The sequence below is a fragment of the Lynx rufus genome, unplaced genomic scaffold (genome assembly GCF_022079265.1).
Source record: "Lynx rufus isolate CCGP_SWC_20201006 ecotype Redwood Valley unplaced genomic scaffold, mLynRuf1.p SCAF_17, whole genome shotgun sequence".
NCBI classification, from domain to species: domain Eukaryota; kingdom Metazoa; phylum Chordata; class Mammalia; order Carnivora; family Felidae; genus Lynx; species Lynx rufus.
In genome coordinates this window covers 1045388-1070291 of record NW_025814831.1, presented here as the reverse complement: position 1 = coordinate 1070291, position 24904 = coordinate 1045388, and the positions used below count along the sequence as shown (strand labels likewise).

Sequence of the window (24904 nt, the reverse complement as noted above, 5' to 3'; positions counted from 1 at the left end):
AGCATCTTTTCATGTGTCTCTTAGCCATCCAGATGTTTTCTTTGGAAAAGTGTCTGCTCATGTCTTTTGACCATTCACTGGATATTTGTTCTTCTGTGTTTGTTAAGTTCTTATAGATTTTGGATACTAACTCTTACAACGTATGTCATTTTCAAATATCTTCACTCCTCTGTCAGTTGCCACTTAGTGTTGTTGATTGTTTCCTTCACTGTGCAGAAGCTTTTTGTCTGGGTGAGGTCCCAATAGTTCATGTTTTGCTTTTGTTTTCCTTGCCTCTAGAGGCATGTCTATTAAGTTGCCGAGGTCGAGGTCAAAGAAGTTTCTGCCTGTTTTCTCTTATAGATGTTGATGCTTTTTGGTCTTACATTTAGGTTTTTCATCCATTTTGAATATATTTTTGTGTTTGCTGTAGCAAAGTGTTCCAGATTCAATCTTCCTCATGTTACTATCCAGTTTTCCCAGCACCATTTGCTGAACAGACTGTTCAGCAAATCTGGTTCTCTATTCTGTCCCATTCATGTATGTGTCTATTTTTGTGCCAGTACCATACTGTCTTGATGATTACAGCTTCGTAATACAGCTTGAAGTCTAGAATTGTGATGCCTCCAGCTTTGGATTTCTTTTTCAACATTGCTCTGCCTATTCGGTGTTTTCTGGTTTTATACAAATGTTAAAATTCTTTGTTCTTTTTCTGTGAAGGATGTTGGTGTTATTTTGGTAAGGATCACATTGAATGTGTAGATTGCTTTGGGTAGTATTGATATTTTAACAATATTTGTTTCCCAATCCATGACCATGGAATGTTCTTCCTTTGTGTCTTGTGTAATTTGCTTCATATGCTTTCTATAGTTTTTAGCATACACATCTCTAACATCTTTGGTTAGGTTTATTCCTAGGTATGTTATGCTTTTTGGTGCAATTGTAAATCGGACTGATTCCTTAAAGCCTCTCTTTTCTGCTTCATTTTTGGTGTATGTATATAGTGCCAATAACTTGATGTTGTCTTTGTATCCTACAACTTTTCTGAGTTTTGTCTCCGTCCTAGAAGTCTTTTGGTGGAATCTTTTGGATTTTCCCCATGGAGTATCATGTAATCTGCAAAGAGTGAAAGTTTGACTTACTCCTTTCAAATGTCTATGCCTTTTATTTCTTTTCATTGTTTGATTGCAGAGGCTAAGCCTTCTAGTACTACGTTGAACAAAATTAGTGACAGTGGATATCCCTGTCGTGTCCCTGACCATATGTGGAGAGCACTCAGTGTTTCCCCATTGAGGATGATGTTAACAGTGCGTGTTTTGTATATGGCCTTTATGTTGTTGAAGAATTTTCTATCTATCTTTACTTGCTTGATGGTTTTTATCAAGAAAAGATAGTGTAGTTTATCAAATGCTTCTCTGCATTTATTGAAAGGATCATTTGGGTCTCATCCTATTATTGATATGGTGTATAACTTTGATTGATTGTTAATATTGATCCATCCTTGCACCCCAGGAATAAATCCGACTTCATCCTGGTATATGATTCTTTTAATGTACTGTTGGAGTCAATTTGTAAGTATGTTGTTGATAATTTTTGCATCCGTGTTCACCTGGGCAAGTGGTCTGTAATTCTCCTTTTCTAATTCTTCCTCTTGAAATTTTGGTAGTTTACATGTTTCTGGGAATTTATTCATTTCTTCCAGACGGCCTAATAGGTTAGTATATGGTTTTTCATAATATTCCCTTATAATTGATTGTATTTCTGGTGTTGGTTGTGATCTGTCCCATGAAATTCATGATTTTGTCTCTTTGGGTCCTTTTTCTTTTCTGTTTGAATAATGTGGTCCAGGAACTTCAATTTTATTCATTCTTTCAGAAAGCAACCTAAAAGTTTTGTTGATCTGTTCTACTGTTTTTGTTTCTTTCTGTGCCATTTATAGGTACTCTATGATTGTTTACCCTCCTCGTCTGACTTTAGGTTTCATTTGCTCTTCCTTTTCTAGCTTCTTAGGTGTAAAGTGGTTGTGTGTTTAAAATTTTATTTTTATTGTGTTAGGCCTGTACTGCTATATACTTCCATCTTAAATCTGCTTTTGCTGCATCCCACAGGATTTGGACCGTCAACGCTAACATTTTCATTTGCTTCCATGTATTTTTATTTCTTCTTTAGTTTCCTGGTTAACCGCTTTATTCTTCAGTACGATGGTCTTTTACTCCAACTGTTAGTGGTGTTTCCAAATTTTTCCTTGTGTTTGACTCCAAGTTTCATAGTGTTCTGATCTGAAAATATGCATGCCATAGTCTCAATCTTTTTGTACTTGTAGGGTCTGATTTATGACCCAGTGTGTGATCTATTCTGGAGAGTGTTCCATGTGCACTCGACAAGAATGTATTCTGCTGATTTAAGATGGAATGTTTTGAATATATCTGTTAAGTCCATCTGCACCTGTGTCATTCAAAGCCATTGTTTCCTTCTTGATTTTCTTCTTACACGATCTGTTCATTGTTGTAAGTGGGGTGTCCCCGACATACAAGTGAAAGTCCCCTACTACTAGTGTATTATTATCAATGAGTTTTTTTATGTCATTAATTGCTTTACATATTTCAGTGCCCCAATTTGTGGTCATAAATATTTACAGTTCTTAGTGCTTCTTGTTGGATAGATCACTTTATGATATAATGCCCGTCTTCATCTCTTTTTGCAGTCTTTGTATTTTAAATCTAGGTTGCCTGATATGAATATGGTAGTACAGCTTTCTTTTTATGTCCAGTAGCATGATAAATTGTTCTGCAACCCCTCACTTTCAATCAACAGGTATCTCTAGGTCTCAAAGGAGTCTTTTACAGGCAGAATATACATGGATCTTGTTTTTTTAATCCATTCTGATACCCTGTGTCTTTTGACTGGACTTTTTAGTTCATTTACATTCACAGTGATTACTGAAAGATATGATATTAGTGTAATTGTGTTATCACAATGTTTCTGTAAAGTAATTTTTTTCTGGAGATTTTCTGTGTTCCTTTCTAGTGTTTGTTGCTTTTGGTCTTTCTTTCCCACTCAAAGAGTCCCCTTTAGTATTTCTTGCAGGGTTGGATTAGGGTTCACAGACTCGTTTAGATTTTGTTTGTCTGGGAAGCTCTTTATCTCTCCTTCTTCTCAATGACAAACTTCCTGGATAAAATATTCTTGCCTGCCTATTTTTTTCCCATTCAGCACATTGAATGTATGATGACACTCCCTTCTCTCTTGGTAAGTTTCTGTGAAGGGAACTAACCTTATTTGCCTTCCCTTCTTAGAGACTTCTTTTCTCTTGATGCTTTTAGGATTTCCTTTATCTCTATATTATGTCAATTTCTATGATTTATCTTGGTAATGGCCTACTTTTGATGATTTTGATAGGAGTTCTCTGTGCCTTCTGGATTTGGATGTTCATTTCCTTCCTTGGGTTAGGGCAACTTTCAGCTACAATTTGCACCAATAAACCTTCTGTCCCCTTTTCCCTCTCTTCTTTTGGGACTCCTATGAAAGGAATTTTACTACACTGTACAGAGTGGCTGAGTTCTCTAAGTCTAACTCCAGAACCCAAGAAGTTAGTTTACCCTCTCTTTTCTGATTCCTTATTTTCCATAATTTTATCTTCTATATCACTTAGTCATTCCTCTGCTGCTTCCACCCATTATTATGTGCAGTAAGCATCATGTCTCTTTCATAGAATTTTTAAATTTCACCGTTGACCAGTTTTTATGTCTTTTATCTCTGTGGTATGCATATCCTTGATGTCTTCTATGCTGTTCTCAAGCCCATCCATTATCCTTACTATTGTTTTAAGTTCTGTTTTAGGCATATTCCTTATACCTGTTTTGATTAGATCCCAGGATATGATCCTTTCTTGTTCTCTCTTTGGGGATGAATTCCTCCATATTCTCATATTGTCTAGGTCTCTGTTTTCTTCTGTGTTTTAGAAAACCTGTTATGTTTTCTGCTTCTGAGAGTAATGGCTACATTAAGAAGAGTTCATATGCTGTACGGAGACTGGCGCTTCAGGAAGGGTTTGTGGTGAGTGCTGTGTGCACTGTGTTCTTGCGTTTTGGTGTCTTGGGCAGTGGGCATCACCCAATCCATTAAGGTTATGAATAGAATAAAAATAAAAGTGAAGCAAATTCTCTCATTTTTACTTCTTGTGCACCTGCTTGAGCTGTAACATTGGCTTCCTCTTGCCCTTGGAGTGAAAGTTAAACCATCAGGTCCCCACGTTCTCAGACTTGACACTAGTTTGGAATCAGATGAGAATTACACCACTGACTTTACTGGGTATCCAGCATGTGATAGTATATCATGGGACTTCTCAGCCTATTGAGTCATGTAAGCCAATGTGCTATGTGTTCTGTTCCTCAGGATTATCCTGACTAATACATGTAGATGCTTTTTCTCTTGTAGTTTCAAGTATTTGAAGAAAACTGGAACACATATAAAGTTCTGAGAAGCAAAGTGACATGAATGAAGTGTCATGGTGTTTGGGACAAGAGCAGGGTGAGGATAACGAGGAGCTATGGGATCCTGTGGTCCTAGATGCAAAGTGAGCACACCTGGGACTCCTGTAAATGTTCCGTTGATGTGCATCAGGATACGTGTAAACCATTGATATTTAGTACAAGGGTAAGCAATTGTAAGAGACTGTATCTCTCGTTCATGTAAGTATAGTTTTCCTGGTAACACAAACTTTGTAAACCAGACCCAAGTAGGTAAGCACAGAATCATGTGTCCAGAGAGGCTTCCTGGGGGAAATTGCTTTATGGAGAAGAAGCCCCAGGCCATGACCCAAAACCTTCCAGCAACCCCTACCTGCACCTGCTCCTGGGAACACAAACAGAATGGTGCATAGTGTGCACCCCCTGGCGGTCCTGATCTTCTTCTACAGGGCGGTTTGTGTCTGGGCTCACACTGACAACCCCTCACTGTGTCCTTGCACAGTAATACACGGCTGTGTCTGCAGACCTCAGACTGCTTAGCTCCATGTAGGCTGTGTTTGTGGATGTGTCTGCCATCAGAGTGAGTCTGCCCTGGAACGTCTGTGCATTACTTGTAGCACCATCTTCAGGGTCAATGCTTCCCATCCACTCAAGCCCTTGTGCAGGAGTCTGTCGCACCCGTGCATATAGTAATCAGTGAAGCTGTATCCAGATGTTTTGCAGAAGGTCTTCACTGATGCCCCAGGCTTCCTCACTTGAGCCCCAGACTGCACCATTAAATCCTGGGAGTGTACAGGTTCCTGAACTGTGTGCAGACTGAGCTCCTGCCACTGAGTGATAAGACCTTACAGAAAATTCTCCCCATTGTGGACCAGTATTGACTGAGGCAGAGACCACCTGAACCTGTTGTTGGCTCTGATATCTGAACGTCTTATTCCTGGATAAACGTGTCTCCAAACTGCTGCACAAAATGGGGTAATAAATGCATCCTGGCTTTCGTCTCTTAGATGAAGATTTCTAAAAGCCCGGGACTAGCAGTGTCTTCGAGTGTCTTCTCACTGCCTGAATTCATTAAATGCTCTGATGGAACAGGATATTTAGACACCCTTTAGCATCCCTCATCCTACTCATATTTTAGATTGCTTTCTGGAAAAGGAAACACTGGCTTCTGACAGGAAAGCCTTCCTCACCCCTTGTGCACCTACTCACCTGGGGTATCAGCCTGGTGCTGGGTAGTACTGAAAGGCCCCTGCCGTCTAGGCCCGGCCCTGCAGGGAGGTTCCTGTCAAGACTCACAGGACATTTATTCCCGTGTCTCTACTCCAGCATTACATGGTGGAGGGGAGCAGAATATGCCACCCCAAATATGCCACTGGAATGAAACTTGCTTGAGAAACAGCCAGTGCAGAGATGCACTGACCATCCTTTGTTCCCTAAACAGAATATAAATCTCCTATGTGAAATACACCCTTTTTGTACCAGGAGGAGAGAACTGTCCTTAGCACCAGAAAAAGGAATTTAGGCCCCAGAATGCTGTGCAGAGAAACCTTAGTTCTTCACTATTGTAGTAACACTAAGCACATTAAAGCTCTCAGTTTTTCCCCATTGAGGATGATATTAGTGTTGGGTCATTCATATATGGCTTTTATGATCTCGAGGTATGCTCCTTCTATCCCTACTTTCTTGAGGGTTTTAATCAAGAAAGGATGCCGTATTTTGTCCAATGCTTTCTCTGCATCTATGGAGAGGATCATACGGTTCTTGTCCTTTCTTTTATTGATGTGATGAATCACGTTAATTGTTTTGCAGATATTGAACCAGCCCTGCATCCCAGGTATAAATCCCACTTGGTCTTGGTGTATAATTTTTTTAATGTATTGTAGGATCCGGTAGGCTAATATCTTGTTGAGGATTTTTGCATCCATGTTCATCAGGGAAATTGGTCTATAGTTCTCCTTTTTAGTGTGGTCTCTGTCTGTTTTTGGAATCAAGGTAATGCTGGCTTCAGAAAGAGTCTGGAAGTTTTCCATCCGTTTCTGTATTTTGGAACAGCTTCAAGAGCAGAGGTGTTAACTCTTCCTTAAATGTTTGGTAGAATCCCCTGGAAAGCCATCTGGCCCTGGACTCTTGTTTTCGACAGATTTTTGACTACTAATACTATTTCCTTACTGGTTATGGGTCTGTTCAAATTTTTATATTTCTTTCTGTTTCAGTTTGGTAGTGTGTATGTTTCTAGGAATTTGTCCATTTTTTCCAGATTGCCCATTTTATTGGCATATAATTGCTCATAATATTCTCTTATTATTGTTTTTATTTCTGTTGTGTTGGTTGTGATCTTTCCTCTGTCATTCTTGATTTTACTTATTTGCATCCTTTCCTTTTTCTTTTGGATCAAACTGGCTAGTGGTTTATCAATTTTGTTCATTCTTTCAAAGAACCTCCTTCCGGTTTCATTGATTTGGTCTACTGTTTTTTTTTTGGTTTCGATAGCATTAATTTCTTTTGTAATCTTTATTATTTCCTGTCTCCGTTGGTTTTGGGTTCTATTTGCTGTTCTTTTTCCAGCTCCTTAAGGTGTAAGGTTAGGTTGTGTATCTGAGATCTTTCTTCCTTCTTTAGGAAGGCCTGGAATGCTATATACTTTCATCTTATGACCACCTTTACTGCGTCCCAGAGGTTTTGGGTTGTGGTATTATCATTTTAATTGACTTCCATATACTTTTTAACTTCCTGTTAACTGCTTGGTTAGCCCATTCATTCTTTAGTAGGATGTTCTTTAGTCTCCAAGTATTTTTTACCTTTCGAAATTTTTTCTTGTGGTTGATTTCGAGTTTCATAGCATTGTGGTCTGAAAATATGCACAGTATGATCTCAATCTTTTTGTACTTAGTTAGGGCTGATTTGTGTCCAAGTATATGGTCTATTCTGGAGAACGTTCCATGTGCGCTGCAGAAGAATGCATATTCTGATGCTTTAGGATGAAATATTCTGAATATATCTGTTAAGTCCATCTGGTCCAGTGTGTCATTCAAAGCCATTCTTTCCTTGTCGATTTTTTGTTGAGATGATCTGTCCATTGCTGTGAGTGGGGTGTTGAAGTCTCCTAATATTATGGTATTACTATCGGTGAGTTTCTTTATGTTTGTGATTAATTGATTTATATATTTGTGTGCTCTCCCATTTGGCGTATAAATGTTTACAATGATTAGGTCTTCTTCGTCTATAGACCCCTTGATCCTGATATAATGCCCTTCTGCATCTCTTGATACAGTATTTTTAAGTCTAGATTGTCTGATATAAGTATGGCTACTCGGGCTTTCTTTTGTTGACCATTAGCATGATAGATGGTTCTCCATCCCCTTATGTTCAATCTGAAGGTGCCTTTAGGTCTAAAGTGGGTCTCTTGTGAACAGCATATAGATGGATCTTGTTTTCTTATCCATTCCATTACCCTATGTCTTTTGATTGGGGCATTGAGTCCACTGAGGTTTAGAGTGAGTACTGAAAGATATGAGTTTATTGTCATGATGATGCTTGTAGAGCTGGAGTTTCTGATGGTGTTCTCTGGTCCTTTCTAATCTTTCTTGCTTTTGATACACACACACACACACACATTATAAATATAATAATATAATAATAAATGTGTATATAATAAATGTATATATATATTTTTTCACCTTTTGTCCCCTCAGAGAGTCCCCTTTAAAATTTTTTGCAGGGCTGGTTTAGTGGTCAAAAACTGTTTTAATTTTTGTTTGTCTGGGAAACGTTTATCTCTCCTTCTATTTTGAATGACAGCCTTCTTGGATAAAGAATTCTTGTCTGCATACTTTTCTGATTCAGCACAATGAATACACTCCACCACTCCTTTCTGGCCTGCCAAGATTCTGTGGATAGGTCTGCTGTAAACCTGATCTGTCTTCCCTTGTATGTTAGGGACTTTTTTTCCTTGCTCCTTTCATGATTCTCTCCTTGCCTGAGTATTTTGTGAATTTGACTATGGTATGCCGTGTTGCTGGCCAGTTTTTGTTGAATCTAATGGGGGTCCTCTGTGCTTCCTGGATTTTGATGTCTGTGTCTTTCCCCAGGTTAGGGAGTTTTCTGCTATGATCAGCTCACATAACCCTTCTACCCCTATTACTCTCTCTTCCTCGTCTGGGAACGCTCCTTTTTAATGAGTCACTGATTTCTCTAATTCTTAAATCATGCTCTTTTGCCTTAATCTCCCTCTTTTTTTCTGCTTCATTATTTTCTATAAGTTTGTCCTCTATATCGCTGATTCTCTGTTCTGCCTCATCCATCCTTACCACAGCTGCATCCATCTGTGATTGCAGTTCAGGTATAGCATTCTTAATTTCATTCTGGCTATTTTTTTTTACTTCTCTTATCTCTTCAGAAAGGGATTCTAATCTATTTTTGACTCCAGCTAGTATTCTTATTATCGTGATTCTAAATTCTGGTTCAGACCTCTTGCTTGTACCTGTGTTGGTTAAATCCCTGGCTGTCGTTTCTTCGTGGTCTTTCTTTTGGGGTGAATTCCTTTGTTTTGTCATTTTGAAGAGAGAAAAGGAACTAATGAAGTAGAAATATTGAAATAAAACAAACAAAATTTCAAAAATATTAAAATTAAAAATTAAACACACACACGCACACACACACACACACACACACACACATACACAAATCTAATAGTTAATGCTAGATCCTAGGTGTGTTTTGTTTAGGTGTTCAAAGTGGTTTGACAGATTAGGGGAAAAAAAGGGGGCAAAGTAAATCATTTGAGAATTTGAAAAAATGCATACACTGATGTAGAGTAAAATGGGTAGATGGGAGTAAAATAGAATTTGAAAATAATATAGACAAAAGTAAAGTATATAGTAGAAAAAATTAAATAAAAATATTTTTAATAAAAATTTTGAATTTTTTGTTCTGTATTTAAGAAAAAAGTAATGAAAAAGAGAATAAAGATAAAGAAAAGAAAAAAAAGAAATCATTTGATAATTTGAAAAAGTGAATATACTGTAGTAGACTAAAGTAAAATGATGGAAATAAAATAGAATTTGAAAAAATTTACATAAAACTTAAAAAAACATAGTAATGACAATTAAATTAGATTATTTTGTAAATATGAAATTTATTGTCAAATAGGTTTCTATACAACACCCAATGCTCATCCCAACAGGTGCCCTCCTCAATACCCATCACCCACCCTCCCCTCCCTCCCACCCCCCATCAACCCTCAGTTTATTTAGTTTTTAAGAGTCTGTGATGGTTTGACTCCCTCCCTCTCTAACTTTTTCTTTCTTCCCCTTCCCAATGGTCTTCTGTCAAGTTTCTCAGGATCCAAATAAGAGTGAAAACATACGGTATCTGTCTTTCTCCATATGACTAATTTCACTCAGCACAACACTCTCCAGATCCATCCATGTTTCTACAAAAGGCCACATTTCATTCTTTCTCAATGTCAGGTAGTATTCCATTTTGAATTGATACCACAATTTCTTTATCCATTCATTAGTTGATGGACATTTAGACTCTTTCCATAATTTGGCTATTGGTGAGAGTGCTGCTATAAACATTGGGGTACAAGTGCCCCTATGCATCAGCACTCCTGTATCCTTTGGGTAAATTCCTAGCAGTGCTATTGCTGGGTCATAGGGTAGACCTATTTTTAATTTTTTAGGAACATCCACACTCTTTTCCAGAATGGCTGCACCAGTTTGCATTCCCACCAACAGTGCAAGAGGGCTCCCGTTACTCCACATCCTCTCCAGCATGTATGGTCTCCTGATTTGTTCATTTTAGCCACTCTGACTGGCATGAGGTGGTATCTCAGTGTGGTTTTCATTTGTATTTCCCTGATGAGGCGCGACGTTGAGCATCTTCTCATGTGCCTGTTGGCCATCTGGATGTCTTCTTTAGAGAAGTGTCTATTCATGTCTTCTGCCCCTTTCTTCACTGGATTATTTGTTTATCAGGTGTGGAGTTTGATTAGTTCTTTATAGATTTTGGATACTAGCCCTTTGTCTGATATGTCATTTGCAAATATGTTTTCCCATTCCGTTGGCTGCCTTTTAATTTGGCTGATTGTTTCCTTTGCAGTGCAGCTTTTTATCTTCATGAAGTCCCAATAGTTCATTTTTGTGCTTAATTCCCTTGCCTCTGGAGATGTGTCAAGTAAGAATTTGCTGTGGCTGTGGTCAGAGAGGTTTTTTTCCTGCTCTCTCCTGTAGGGTTTTGATGGTTTCCTGTCTCACATTCAGGTCCTTTATCTGTTTTGAGTTTATTTTTGTGAATGGTGTAAGAAAGTGGTCTAGATTAATTCTTCTGCATGTTGCTGTCCAGTTCCTCCAGCACCATTTGTTAAAGAGACTGTCTTTTTTCCATTGGATATTCTTTCCTGCTTTGTCAAAGATTAGTTGGCCATACATTTGTGGGTCCAATTCTGGAGTCTCTATTCTATTCCATTGGTCTATGTGTCTATTTTTGTGCCAATACCATGCTGTCTTGATGATGACAGCTTTGTAGTAGAGGCTAAAGTCTGGGATTGGGATGCCTCTCGCTTTGGTCTTCTTCTTTAATATTTGGCTATTCGGGGCCTTTTGTGGTTCCATATGAATTTTAGGATTGCTTTCTCTAGCTTCGAGAAGAATGCTGGTGCAATTTTGATTGGGATTGCAATTTCGATTGTGTAGATTGATTTGGGTAGTATTGACATTTTAACAATATTTTTCTTCCAATCCATGAGCATGGAATGTTTCTCCATTTCTTTGCATCTTCTTCAGTTTCCTTCATAAGCTTTCTATAGTTTTCAGCATACAGATCTTTTACATCTTTGGTTAGGTTTCTTCTTAGGTATTTTATGAATCTTGGTGCAATTGTGAATGGGATCAGTTTCTTTTTTTTTTTTTTTTTTTTTTTTTTAAATTTTTTTTTTTTTCAACGTTTATTTATTTTTGGGACAGAGAGAGACAGAGCATGAATGGGGGAGGGGCAGAGAGAGAGGGAGACACAGAATCGGAAACAGGCTCCAGGCTCTGAGCCATCAGCCCAGAGCCTGACGCGGGGCTCGAACTCCCGGACCGCGAGATCGTGACCTGGCTGAAGTCGGACGCTTAACCGACTGCGCCACCCAGGCGCCCCTGGGATCAGTTTCTTTATTGGTCTTTCTGTTGCTTCACTGTTAGTGTATAAGAATGCAACTGATTTCTGTACATTGCTTTTGTATCTTGCGACTTTTCTGATTTCATGTATCAGTTCTAGCAGACTTTTGGTGGAGTCTATTGGGTTTTCCATGTGTAGTATCATGTCATCTGCAAAAAGTGAAAGCCTGACTTCATCTTTGCCAATTTTGATACCTTTGATTTCCTTTTGTTGTCTGATTGCTGATGCTAGCACTTGCAACACTATGTGAAACAACAGCAGTGAAATATCTCAATTTTTCCCCATTGAGGATGATATTAGCTGTGGGCTTTTCATAAATGGCTTTTATGATGTTCAAGTGTGTTCCTTCTATCCCGACTGTCTTGATGGTTTTTACTGAGAAAGGATGCTGAATTTTGTCAAATGCTTTCTCTGCATCCATTGACAAGATCATATGGTTCTTATCTTTCCTTTTATTAATGTGATGTATCACACTGCTTGATTTGCGAATGTTGAATCAGGCCTGCAGCCCAGGAATAAATCCCGTTGATCATGGTGAATAATTCTTTTTATATGCTGTTGAATTCGATTTGTTAGTATCTTATATAGAATATTTTCATCCATATTCATCAGGGATATTGGGCTGTAGTTGTGTTGTTGCTGGGTCTCTGGTTTAGGAATCGAAGTATGCTGGCTTCATCGAATGAGTCTGGAAGTTTTCCTTCCCTTTCTATTTTTTTGGAACAGCTTGAGAACTAGAGGTGTTACCTCTGCTTTAAATGTCTGGTAGAATTCCCCAGGGAAGCCATCTGGTCCTGGACTCTTGTTTTTTGGGAGATTTTTAATGGCTGATTCAATTTCTTTACTGGTTATGGGTCTTTTCAAATTTTCTATTTCTTCCTGTTTGAGTTTTGGAAGTGCATGGGTGCTTAGGAATTTGTCCATTTCTTCCAAGTTGTCCAGTTTGTTGGCATATAATTTTTCATAGTATTCCCTGATAATTGCTTGTATTTCTAAGGGTTTGGTTGCAATAATTCCATTTTCATTCATGATTTTATCTTTTGGGTCATCTCCCTTTTCTTTTTGAGAAGGCTGGCTAGAGGTTTATCAATTTTGTTTATTTTTTCAAAAAACCAACTCTTGGTTTCATTGATCTGCTCTTCAGTTTTTTAGATTCTATATTGTTTATTTCCACTCTGATCTTTATTATTTCTCTTCTTCTGCTGGGTTTAGTGTGTCTTTGCTGTTCTGCTTCTATTTCCTTTAGGTGTGCTGTTAGATTTTGTATTTGGAATTTTTTTCTTGTTTCTTGAGATAGGCTTGGATTACAATGTATTTTCCTCTCAGGACTGCCTTTGCTGCATCCCAAAGCATTTGGATTGTTGTATTTTCTTTTTTTTTTTAATGTTTATTTATTTTTGAGAGAGACAGAGCAGAATGAGAGTGGGTTAGGGGCAGAGAGAGAGGGAGGCACAGAATCTAAAGCAGGCTCCAGACTCTGAGCTGTCAGCACAGACCCGGACGTGGGGCTCGGACTCACAAGCTGGGAAATTGTGACCTGAGCTGAAGTTGGAATCTCAACCGACTGAGCCACCTAGGACCCCCTGGAGTGTTGTATTTTCATTTACATTTGTTTCCATATATTTTTTAATTTCTTCTCTAATTGCCTGGGTGACCCATTCATTCTTTAGTAGGGTGTTCTTTAACCTCCATGCTTTTGGAAGTGTTCCAGACTTTTTCCTGTGGTTGATTTCAAGTTTCATAACATTTTGGTCTGAAACTGTGCATAGTATGATCTGAGTTCTTTTGTACTTATGAAGGGCTGTTTTCTGACCCAGTATGCGATCTATCTTGGAGAATGTTCCATGTGCACTCGAGAAGAAAGTATATTCTGTTGCTTTGGGATGCAGAGTTCTAAATATATCTGTTAAGTCCATCTGATCCAATGTATCATTCTGGACCCTTGTTTCTTTATTGATCCTGTGTCTAGATGATCTATCCATTGTTGTATGTGGGGTGTTAAAGTCCCCTGCAATGATCACATTCTTATCAATAAGGTTGCTTATGTTTGTAATTATTTTATATATTTGGGTGCTACCATATTCGGTGCATAGACATTTATTATTGTTAGCTCTTCCTGATGGATAGACCCTGTAATTATTATATAATGCCCTTCTTCACCTCTTGTTACAGCCTTTAATTTAACGTCTAGTTTGTCTGATATCTGTATGGCTACTCCAGCTTTCTTTTGACTTCCAGGAGCATGATAGCTATCCATCCCCTCAATTTCAATCTGAAGGTGTCCTCAGGTCTCAAATGAGTCTCTTGTAGACAGCAAATAGATGGGTCTTATTTTTTTATCCATTCTGATACCCTATGTCTTTTGGTTGGAACATTTAGTCCATTTACATTCAATCTTATCGAAAGTTATGGGTTTAGAGTCATTGTGATATCTGTAGGTTTCATGCTTGTAGTGATGTCTCTGGTACTTTGTGGTCCTTGCAACATTTCACTTACAGAATCCCCCTTAGGATCTCTTGTAGGGCTGGTTTAGTGGTGATGAATTCCTTCCATTTTTGTTTGTTTGGGAGGACCTTTATGTTTCCTATTCTGAGTGACGGACTTGCTGGATAAAGGATTCTTGGCTGCATTTCTGATCCTCACATGGAAGATTTCCTGCCGTTCCTCTCTGGCCTGCCAAGGTTCAGTAGATAGGTCTGCCACTACTCTTATGGATCTCACTTGTAAGTTAGAGCATGTTTGTCTCTAGCTGCTTTCAGAATTTTCTCTTTATCCTTGTATTTTGCCAGTTTCATTATGATATACCGTGCAGAAGATTGATTCAAGTTACATCTGAAGGGAGTTCTCTGTGCCTCTTGGATTTCAATGCCTTTTTCCTTCCCCAGATCAGGGAAGTTCTCAGCTATGATTTGTTCAAGTACACCTTCAGCCCCTTTCTCTCTCTCTTCCTCTTCTGGAATTCCTATGACACAGATATTGTTCCATTTGATTGCATCACTTAGTTCTCTAATTCTCCCCTCATACTCCTGGATTTTTTTACCTCTCTTTTTCGCAGCTTCCTCTTTTTCCATAATTTTATCCTCTAATTCACCTATTCTCTCCCCTGCCTCTTCAGTCCATGCTACGGCCACCTCCATTTTATTTTGCACCTCATTTATAGTATTTTTTAGCTCCTCATGACTATTTCTTAGTCCCTTGATCTCTGTAGTAATAGATTCTCTGCTTTCTTCTGTGCCTTTTTCAAGCCCAGTGATTACTTTTATGACTATTATTCTAAATTCTTGTTGTGTTATAGTGCTTAAATCGTTTTTGATCAATTCGTTGGGTGTCGCTACTTCCTGAAGTTTCTTTTGAGGCGAGTTCTTCCATTTCACCATTTTTGGTAGTCCCTGTGGTGGCTCCAAACTGCAGGGCACTTCCCCTGTGCTGTCTGGTGTAACTTGTGTTGGTGGGCAGGGCTGCAGTCAGACCCAATGTCTGCCCCCTGCCCACCGCTGGGGCCACAGTCACACTGGAGTGTACCTTATCTTACCCTCTCCCAGGGGCAAGATTCACTGTGGAGTGGTGTGGCCCCGGTCTGTGCTGCTTGCACACTTCCAGGCTTGGGGTCTGCTTCGATAGGATCTGGCATATTAAGCATGGTGGATCCGCGAGGTGCACAGTGGCGGGAGGGGTAGGCTTAGCTCGCTTTGCCATCAGTGGTCCCCTGTGGTAGGGGCCCTGAAGCACCAGGAGGGAGGCAGACCCATCGGAGGGATGGATTCACAGAAGCACAGTGTTGGGTGTTTGCGTGATGCAAGCAAGTTTGGTGACAGGAACTGGTTCCCTTTGGGGTTTCGGCTGGGGGATGGGAGAGGGAGATGGCGCTGGCCACTGCCTTTGTTCCTGCCGAGCTGAGCTCTGTCTTCCGGGACTCATCAACTCTGCCTCCAGGTGTCCTCTTACTCTCCCCGCTCTCTGAGAGCAGAGCTGTTGACTGTTAGCATCCCAGATGTTAAGCCCCGCTGGCTGTCAGAACTCACACAGTCCGGCCCCTCCCCTTTTGCAAGCCAGACTTTGGGGGCTGTGCCTTCCGGGGCTGTCTCCCCCTCCACCGCCCTGGCTCCCTCCCTCCCATCCGTATAGCATGCACCACCTCTCTGCCCTTTCTACCCTCTTCTGTAGGCTTCTTGTGTGTGCTTGGCTCTGGAGAGTCCATTCTGCTAGTCTTCTAGAAGTTTTCTGGGTTATTTAGGCAGATGTGGGTGGAATCTAAGCGATCAGCATGATAAGGTATTCTCCTAAGCCTCCATCTTCCCCTCTCTCCCCAAAGAGGAATATTTTTAATAGAAATTGAAAGTAAAAATGAAGTTTTGTCTCTAGCCCCACAAACGCAGGCTATAGGACAGCCAGCAAGGCATCTGAACGCCCTTGCTGTGGTTCAGCTCCTTCTTGGGAAATACCACCTCAGAGGAGATGTAGCGCCATGACGGATGATCTTGAGAACCTTGGACAGGAGCCAGCACTGCGCAGAATGCAAACAGCAAGAGGGACACACTTAGGGTGACCTGGCCCTCTGCCAGCCTCATGCCTCTGCTCAGGGACATCTGCCAGTGAGAATGGATCAATGGAGGATCCTCAGCAAAGCCAGATCTAGACCATCTGACAGAACAGAGGGCTGTGCTGGGCAGGCAGCACCTTACACCTGGGGGCCACCTGTGGGGTTAGGTAACAGTCACAGGGTGTGGCATTGGGTGACCCTGCACATCAGTTAGCTGGGGCATATGTGGCAGAGGCAGGCGGGCCCTGTCCAAGCATACTCACATGGATATAGAGGGACTTGGACCCAGAGACATGGCTCTATTCAACACATTCCATCTTTCCTGTAGCTACTTGAATACAGATTATACAATTTTAACACCCTGAACTTTTCTACCACTTCCATGTCCTGTGGTACTGCTGGTTCGCTTTCTATGGATGACTACTTTTCCTCATTATGGAGACCACTGCTTCCTACTTCCTTGGGATGTGGAGGTAGACATCAATTTTACCTGTGTACGTGTTGAAAACATTGCTTTGTAATTTTACATGTCTTATTCTTGTTGGCTATTAGTTTGCAAGCCATTTGATCCTTTTGGTTGTTACTTTGAAGCTTCCTCTGAGGTTACTGAGGAAACATTTCCCAGTATTCTGTGTCATGATTGGTGAAGTACAAGGTTGTATTTTAGTATTTTCTTATTCCAGCTGGGGAGAAGTGAAACTACTGCTGACCACGTGTGAGCCCTAGGATTTTTTTCCCTCTAATCCTTTATTGTGATTCTTTCCTGGCTTCTGGATGTCTACTGCTATGCTACTTCCAGGAGACTGGGGTTCCCTCCTCAGCTGGAGACACAAAGTGGCTGTCTGCTAGTGCCCAAGTTGAGAGGAAGAGTGAATGTCCCCACTAGTTTTAAAATGCCCGCCTTCCTTTTACACAAAAACCAGATAGGGATACCATAACACACCTAAAAACTACATGGGCAAAAATCTCCTTGACCTTGGCCTTGGAAATGATGTTTCTGATATGACTCCAAATACACAGTCAACGAAGACAAAAATCAGTGAGTGAGAACACATCAAACTAAAAATCTTCTGGTTAGGAAAAGAAACATTCACCAAAGGAAAAGACATTTTACAGGGATGGAAAAAAATTGTAAAACATGTGATATGAGGTTCATATCCAAAATTTAAAAAAAGCTCATTTTGCTGAATATTATAACAAGCAACCCAATTTTAGAAAAATGGGGGAGTAGAGGACATGAAAGGACATGTTTCCAAAGTCCATGTACAAACGTCCAGCAAGTGCATTAAAAGGTGCTCAACATCACTCATCACCAGAGACATGCAACTCAAAGCCACAATCCCATAACACTTCACACCTGTTATTATGGCTGTTACCATCAGACAAGAGATAACAAATGCTTGTGAGCATGTGGAAATAAGCAAACCTGGTACAGTGTCCCTAGGAATGTAAACTGGTGAGGTTACTACTGAAAGCAGTATGGAGAATTCTCAAAAAATTAGAAACAGAATTATGGTTGTGCCCAGCGATCCCACTTCTGAGTGATATATACAGGGGATGAAGTCACTACATCAGAGATATGTGCACCCCATGTTCATTGCAGTAATATTCTCCATAGCTGAGACACTGAAAAGACCTAACTGCTCATGAAGGGATTAATAAAGAAGATATGAGATTAGACAGATAGATGGATGGATAGATAGATAGATAGATAGATAGATGATAGATTTCATCCATATAAAAGTTAATCCTACCATTTGTGACTACATGGATGAAGCTTGAAGACATTATGCTAAGTTAAATTAGACAGAGAAAGACACATTCTGTATGATCACACTTACATGTGGAGTCTAGAAACATCAAATTCACAGAAACAGAGTGTGCAATGGTGGGTTCCAGGGACTGAGGGGCAGGGAAAATGGGGGGGGGTCATTGCTCAGTGTGTCCAAACTTCCAGTTAGAAGATAGACAAAAAGCTTCCATGGGTCTAATGTAGAGTAAGATGACAATAATTAATATACATATTATATATTGAAAGTTGCTTTATGTTCTTACCATAATTTAATGGAAGAATGTATTGACTAACTTGAACTTGGTAAACATTTCGCATTATATACATGTATCAAGGCATCACTTTGTACACCTTAAACGTACATAATGTTATATGTCGATTATCTCTCAATAAATCTGGGGCCAAAAAAAAAGGTATTCCTAGAAGACATTCCTATACACATTTGGCTAGTAATAATTTAACTATGTATGGACATGACTGCAAATCATACAATATGTGATATTAACCCTAAAGATGCTTATGCACAGAGAAGATTTCATACAAGTGTGCATGTGTGTGTGTTGGTGGGAATAATTTCATGTGATTCTGTACACTCATAGAAACAACAGCCATAACAACAGGTGTTAGGACACTGGTGCTAAGTAGAGATCGTGGCATTTTTGAAGAAAATTAAAGGCATTATGGCCAGGGGATAGATCATGAGCAATTTGGGATGTAAAACAAAACAAAACAAAACAAAACAAAACAAGAATGGTGAATACTTTTCCTCATTGTGATTGGAACATAAGATCTGTGTTTTCTTTCTACATCTCACAGCTTTTGTATTCCATTTCCCATATGAATGGCTTCCTTTGTGCTTAGTTGATATTTTGCAGTGACACATTTTCATTTGCTTCTTGTTCCTTTTGTGCACATTCTTTAGATAGATCCTTTGGGTTTACCATGCCCTTACACAAAAGACTCTAAAGCCGTAACAGTCTATTGTCAACTGATAACTACTTAAATTCAATCCCATGGACAAGTACACTTTAACGGCTCCACACCACTCCCCACTCTACTGATGTCACAGGTCACATCTGTATGTATTGTGTACCCATGAACATTGATTTATAGTCACACTTGATGCTTTTGTCTTTTGAATCTCACAAAAGAAATGGAAGTGTAGTAGAGGGGTAATGTCAGCCTCATAGCAGCCTAAGATGTCCCTGTGTTGTCTCTCACACCCATCCAAAACTTGGCATCCATCCACAAGCAAATGTGCATTTTTGGGCCCTCTGGGATCCAGCTCCATATGCCAATGGACCCCTGAAGAGTCTTCCCTACACATGCATAGGTGAACATACCTGAGTGTGACTATGGACTCTAACTTTAAATGATATCTTCATTCCCCCCATCCTTGTGCATTGTAGCATTATTTACAAGAACCAAAACACCCTATGTGTCCGCAGGCAGAAGAATGGGTAAAAAGAAGTGTGGCCTGTATGTACAGTGGAATTCTATGATTCGTCCATAAGAAAGAATGAAAATTTGCCCTTTGCGGACAACATGGGTGGATCCTGAGGGCATCAGGATAAGTGAAGTAAGTCAGACATGTGGGAAATCAAATAGGTATGTCCTGGTGAAGGACATTACAGGGAACACATAGCAAAGCAGAACACTGCTTTCTGGCTTTGCTGAAAACAGCAGGCAATGCTTTGCTTGTGTGGTTAATGTGTATCTAGGAGTTACTAACTTCCCTTATCTCGTTAATGTATATCGAGGGAGCACTCATCACCCTTATCTAGTTAATATAGACCTAGGGGGCACTCGCTTTGCTTATCGATTTAATGTAAATCTAGGGGACACTCAGTTCCCTTATGTAGTTAACGTAAGTCTAGTGGGAACACTAAAGTTCACTTATTTAGTTAATATTGATCTAGTGCAACTAGTTAATATAAATCTAGGGGGCACTGCGCTGATTTAGTTGAAATAAATTTAGGGGAACTCACTGTGATTATCTAGTTAATGTAAATCTAGGGGGCACTCAGTTCCCTTATGTAGTTAAGGTAATTCTAGTGGGAACACTAAAGTTCACTTATTTAGTTAATATTGATCTAGTGCAACTAGTTAATATAAATCTACGGGGCACTGCACTGATTTAGTTGAAATAAATTTAGGGAAACTCACTGTGATTATCTAGTTAATGTAAATCTAGGGGGCACTCAGTTCCCTTATGTAGTTAATGTAAATCTAGGGATCATTCACTTACCCAGTAAATTTTTATGTAGTGGGCACTCATTTAACTCACCTAGTTAATGTGAATTTATGGGGCACTCGTTTCAGTTATCTAGTTAATGTAAATCTAGGGGGCACTCATTTCCTTATCTTATTAATGAAAATCTATGGGACACATCAGGTAAACACACTTTGCTTATCTAATTAATGTATATCTAGGGCGCATTCAATTTGCTTATCTAGTTAATGTCAGCATAGGGGGAACTCACTTTAATTATCTGGTTAATGTATGTTTAGGGGGCACTCACTTTGCTTTTCTAGTAAATGCAAATCTCGGGGAAAAGCTAGATTTCCCATATCTAGTTAATGTCAATCTAGGGGACACACTCACTTTGCTTACGTAGTGAATGTAAATCTAGGGGCAAGCTACACTTCGCCTAGATAGTTAATGTAAATCTAGGGAAACCTCACTTTGCTTATCCAGTATATGTATATCTATGGGCACTCTCTTCCTTATCTAGTTAATATAATTCTAGGGGCACTCACCTCACTTACCTCCTTCATGTATATATAGGGGGCACTCACTTCCCTTATGGTGTTAATGTATATGTAGGTGACACTCACTTCACTCTTGTAGTTAATATAAATCTAGGGGACAGGTTAAACTTTGCTTATCTAGTTATGTAAATCTAGGGGTCACTAACTTCACTTATCTAGTTATTCATCTAGGGGGCACTCACTTTGCTTCTCTTGTTAACATAAATCTAGAGGGCAGTCACTTTGCCAGTCTAGTTAATGGGTATCTAGGGGGTACTCCACTTTGCTTATTTGGTTAATGTATATCTAGGGGGCACTCAGTTTATGGAGTTAATGTATATGTAGGGGGCAAGCTACACTTCACTTACCTAAGTAATATAAATCTAAGGGGCACTCACCTTGCTTATCTAGTTAATGTAAATTTGGGGGACACTCACTTAGCTTATCTAGATAATGTAAATCTAGGGAGCATGCTACACTTTACTTATTTAGTCAATATAAATCTAATGGGCACCTGCTTAGCTTATCTGATTTGTGTATATCTGAGGGGGCACTCACTTTATCTAGTTAGTAAATCTAGGGGGCACACTACAGTTCACTTATCTAGTTAATATTACTCTAGGGGGCACTCACTTTGCTTAGCTCATTAATGTCAGTTTAGGGGGCCCTCACTTCTCTGATCTAGTTAATGTGTATCTAGGGGGACCTCTGTGCACACACAATGAACTTTGGTTTCTTTCCCCTGTTAATCCAGGTCATGTGAACTTAGTTCTTGGTCCACAAGAACATTTGGTGGAGAATTTCTTCCTCCCCTTCACCTTTCTAGGCTCTAGGTTCAGCCACATTCTGCTTGTCAGCTCAGACCCAGCACTATACTTGAAGCCCACATCACTGGGTGCTGGTGTGTAGACTCCCATCCATTAGTGGGTGTGGCCTGTGGGTGCTAGATCCTCCACAGGACCCATTCTTACTTTATCCTGAAGGTAAACTCACGTTTCCAGCACATGTATGGTGTTAACTGAATAGGTCTGCATCTGTAACACGTGTGTCGAAACAGACAGAAGGGCTGATGTTACTCCACAGCTCACTTAGCATCCTTCTGTAGTTTACTGAGCAGGTGGCCGGGGCACCTGTTTGGCCCTCCTTCCCAGACATTCCTGGACGCATTCTTGCTGGGAACATGCAGTGTGGCTGCACGGGAATTTCAGGAGGTGCTGGGAAAGTATGATTACCTGTTTGCCCTGGAACATGGAGAATATGTGTACACATGGCAGTCTAATACTTTGAGTAACCATGTGTCTTTGAGACAAAGTGCATGTATGGGGACACATTGGTACGACTTACAAGACTATCTGCACCAACAAAAGGATTCTAGGTATGAACTGAAGTGAAAATCCTGTTATGTGTTATGATTGGTGAAGTACAAGGTTGTATTTTAGTTTTTTCTTATGCCATCTGGTGAGAACAGAAGGTACTGCTGAACATGTGTGAGCCCCAGGCGATTTCCCCTCTAATCCCTTATTGTGGTTCTTTCCTGGCCTCTGGCGGTCTTCTCCCATGCCTGTGAGTTTCTCTCCTCAGGTGGAGATAGATGCAGGGGAGTTGAGGTTACGTTGGCAGCTTGCACCATGGAGGCTGCACATGATCGAAAATGGTATCCACCATGGAACTCCCTTGTTTAAGTACCATCTAGTCCTTTAAAGTCCCCCGAGCTGGGTAGAAACCCTCAGAGTTGGCTTTTGGAGAAGAGTCTGCCTTTTCTCCAGGTGGCTGGCCTCCTAAATAAAGCTCAACTTCTTTTCCCACCAAATTAAAACTTTGAACATTGACCTTTCCAGAAATACTCAGCTGAATTTGGGATTTGATAACAATAAAATGGAGAGTGGAATGGCAGTTGCCAGGGGCTGGCGGGAGGGGCAATGAGGAGTAGATCTCAAGGGCTATGATTTTCTGTTATGCAAGATGATTAAGTTCTAGAGGGGTCTCCACGACATTACCCCTGTAATTAACAGTACTGTACTGTATGGTTCAAGTTTTGTGAAGAGTGTTGGTCTCATGTTCAGTGAGATCCTAACACAAAACCAAAGTGGAAGACACGAATTTTGCTTCTCACATGACAGTATGCTGAACGGCATGGATACACTCCCTACTGATAATGTGAAAATAATTTAAAAACATTTACATAGTTTGAATACTAACCCTGAGGATATGTCATTTACAAATATCTTCTTCCATTCCATAGGTTGCCTTTGGTTTTGTTGAATTTTTCCCTCACTGTGCAGAAGCATGCTATTTTGAGGTAGTCCCAATAGTTCATATATGTATGTATTTCATTTTCTTGTTTTATTTTTCATTTAAAGTCAAGTCTTCAGTCTTTGAGCTCCACGTTTACAGGAAGTTGACTTGTCATGATTAACTTTATGGGTTATCTTGACTGAGTCATGGGTACCCATTTCACCACTGTTTCTGTGGATGTCTGTGATGTGTTTGCAGAAGAGACTGGCATTTCCTTCCATGGTTCCTGTCTGGGCATCACCCATTCCATTAAGGTTCTGAATAGAATCTGATGCAGATGGAGGAAGAATTTCCTCATTTTTACTTCCCATGTGCTTGTTTGAACTGGAACAGTGGTCCCCTCTGGCCCTTGTTATGAGAGTTATATCATCAGATCTCTACGTTCTGAGACTAGACCCTAGTTCAGAATCAGACATATTACACCACTGGTTTTCCTTGGTCTCCAGCTTGTGACGGTAGATCATGGGACTTCCCAACCTCTTTAGTCATGGAAACCAATGTGCTTTGGGTTCTGTTCCTCAGAAGAATACAGACTAATACATGGAGATGATTTATCTCTTGTTTAGAGGAATTGAATAAAGCTGTAGCTCATTTAACATCCTGAGTAGCAAGTGCCAGGAGGGAAGTCTCATGTTGTTTGATTGGGACAAGTGCTGGGTGAAGATAATGGGGAGCTGTGGGATCCTGTGGTCCTGGCTGCACAGGGAGCGCATCTGGGACTCCTCTAATGGTTCAGCTGTTGTGCCTCAGGAAATCTGTAATTCACTCATGTTGAGGGACAGGATTAAGCAATGCAAACAACTGTGTCTTTTGTGCATGTTAGTGCAGTTTTCCTATGCAACAGGTATCTAATTCAGAGAGTTAATAGGTAAGCACAGAATCCTGTGTCCAGAGAGGCTCCCTGGGGAAACTGCTCTGTGGAGAGGAAGCCCAAGACCCTGAATGGAAACCTGTCTGTAACCTCCATCTGCACCTGCTCCTGGAAACACAAAGGAGAATTGTGCATAGTGTGCGCCCCCTGGTGGTGCTGATCCCCTCCTGCAGGGAGGTTTGCCTGTGGGCTCCCAGCGAGGTCCCCTCACGCTGTCTCTTGCACAGTAATATGTGGCCTGTCCTCAGTCTTCAGGTTGTTCATCTGCAGATACAGCATGTTCTTGGCGTTGTCCCTGGAGATGGTGAATCGGCCCTTCACGAAGTCTGCGTAGCTTGTGCTACCTCCACTACTACTAATATACATGACCCACTGCAGACCCTTTCCTGGAGCCTGGCGGACCCAGTTCATGCTGGAACTACTGAAGGTGAATCCAGAGACTACACCGGTGAGTCTCAGGGATTCCCCCCCCCCAGGCTTCACCAGGTCTCCCCCAGACTCCACTAGCTGCACGTCTCACTGGACACCTGTAGACGCAAGACATCTTGGTCAGGAAACTGTCACACATCCACTGGTTCTCACTCATATCCACTCACATACTCAGTGTCTCTCGTTCACCACAAATTACCTTTTAAAAAAGCAACAAAGAAAACCCAGCCAAGCACATACTCCATGGTGAGGTGTCTGTGTTCTGTCCTGATCACAGAATGGGAACACCTGGGACACCTGGAGCTGGGGCTCCTCTCCCAGCTGCACGGTTGGGATGGGCTGGTTTTATCAGCTCAGAGAGGGCCCTATTTGCATGTCCTCTTGCAAATATATCACACTGCAGACTTAGATTTGATTCTTTAAAAGTGAATGGCAGGTTTGGGATGCATTTCTACATTAGTTTGTGTGGATGGTGCTGTGACAATATGAATAATTCTTATCAGTGAGCACAGGTATATATGCGGAACTTGTGCATTTTTACATGTGTTTCATCAACAAAGGTCATTTTCGCTCTACAATTATTTTACATACTTTATGAAGTTTAATCCCAAGTA

The 24904-nt window shown here is 40.4% G+C and overlaps 1 pseudogene; it reads right to left on the bottom strand.

The window, feature by feature from the left end:
* Window positions 1–15970: 15970 nt before the first annotated feature.
* On the bottom strand, window positions 15971–24535 carry LOC124512401 (immunoglobulin heavy variable 3-23-like; annotated as a pseudogene).
* Window positions 24536–24904: the final 369 nt, after the last annotated feature.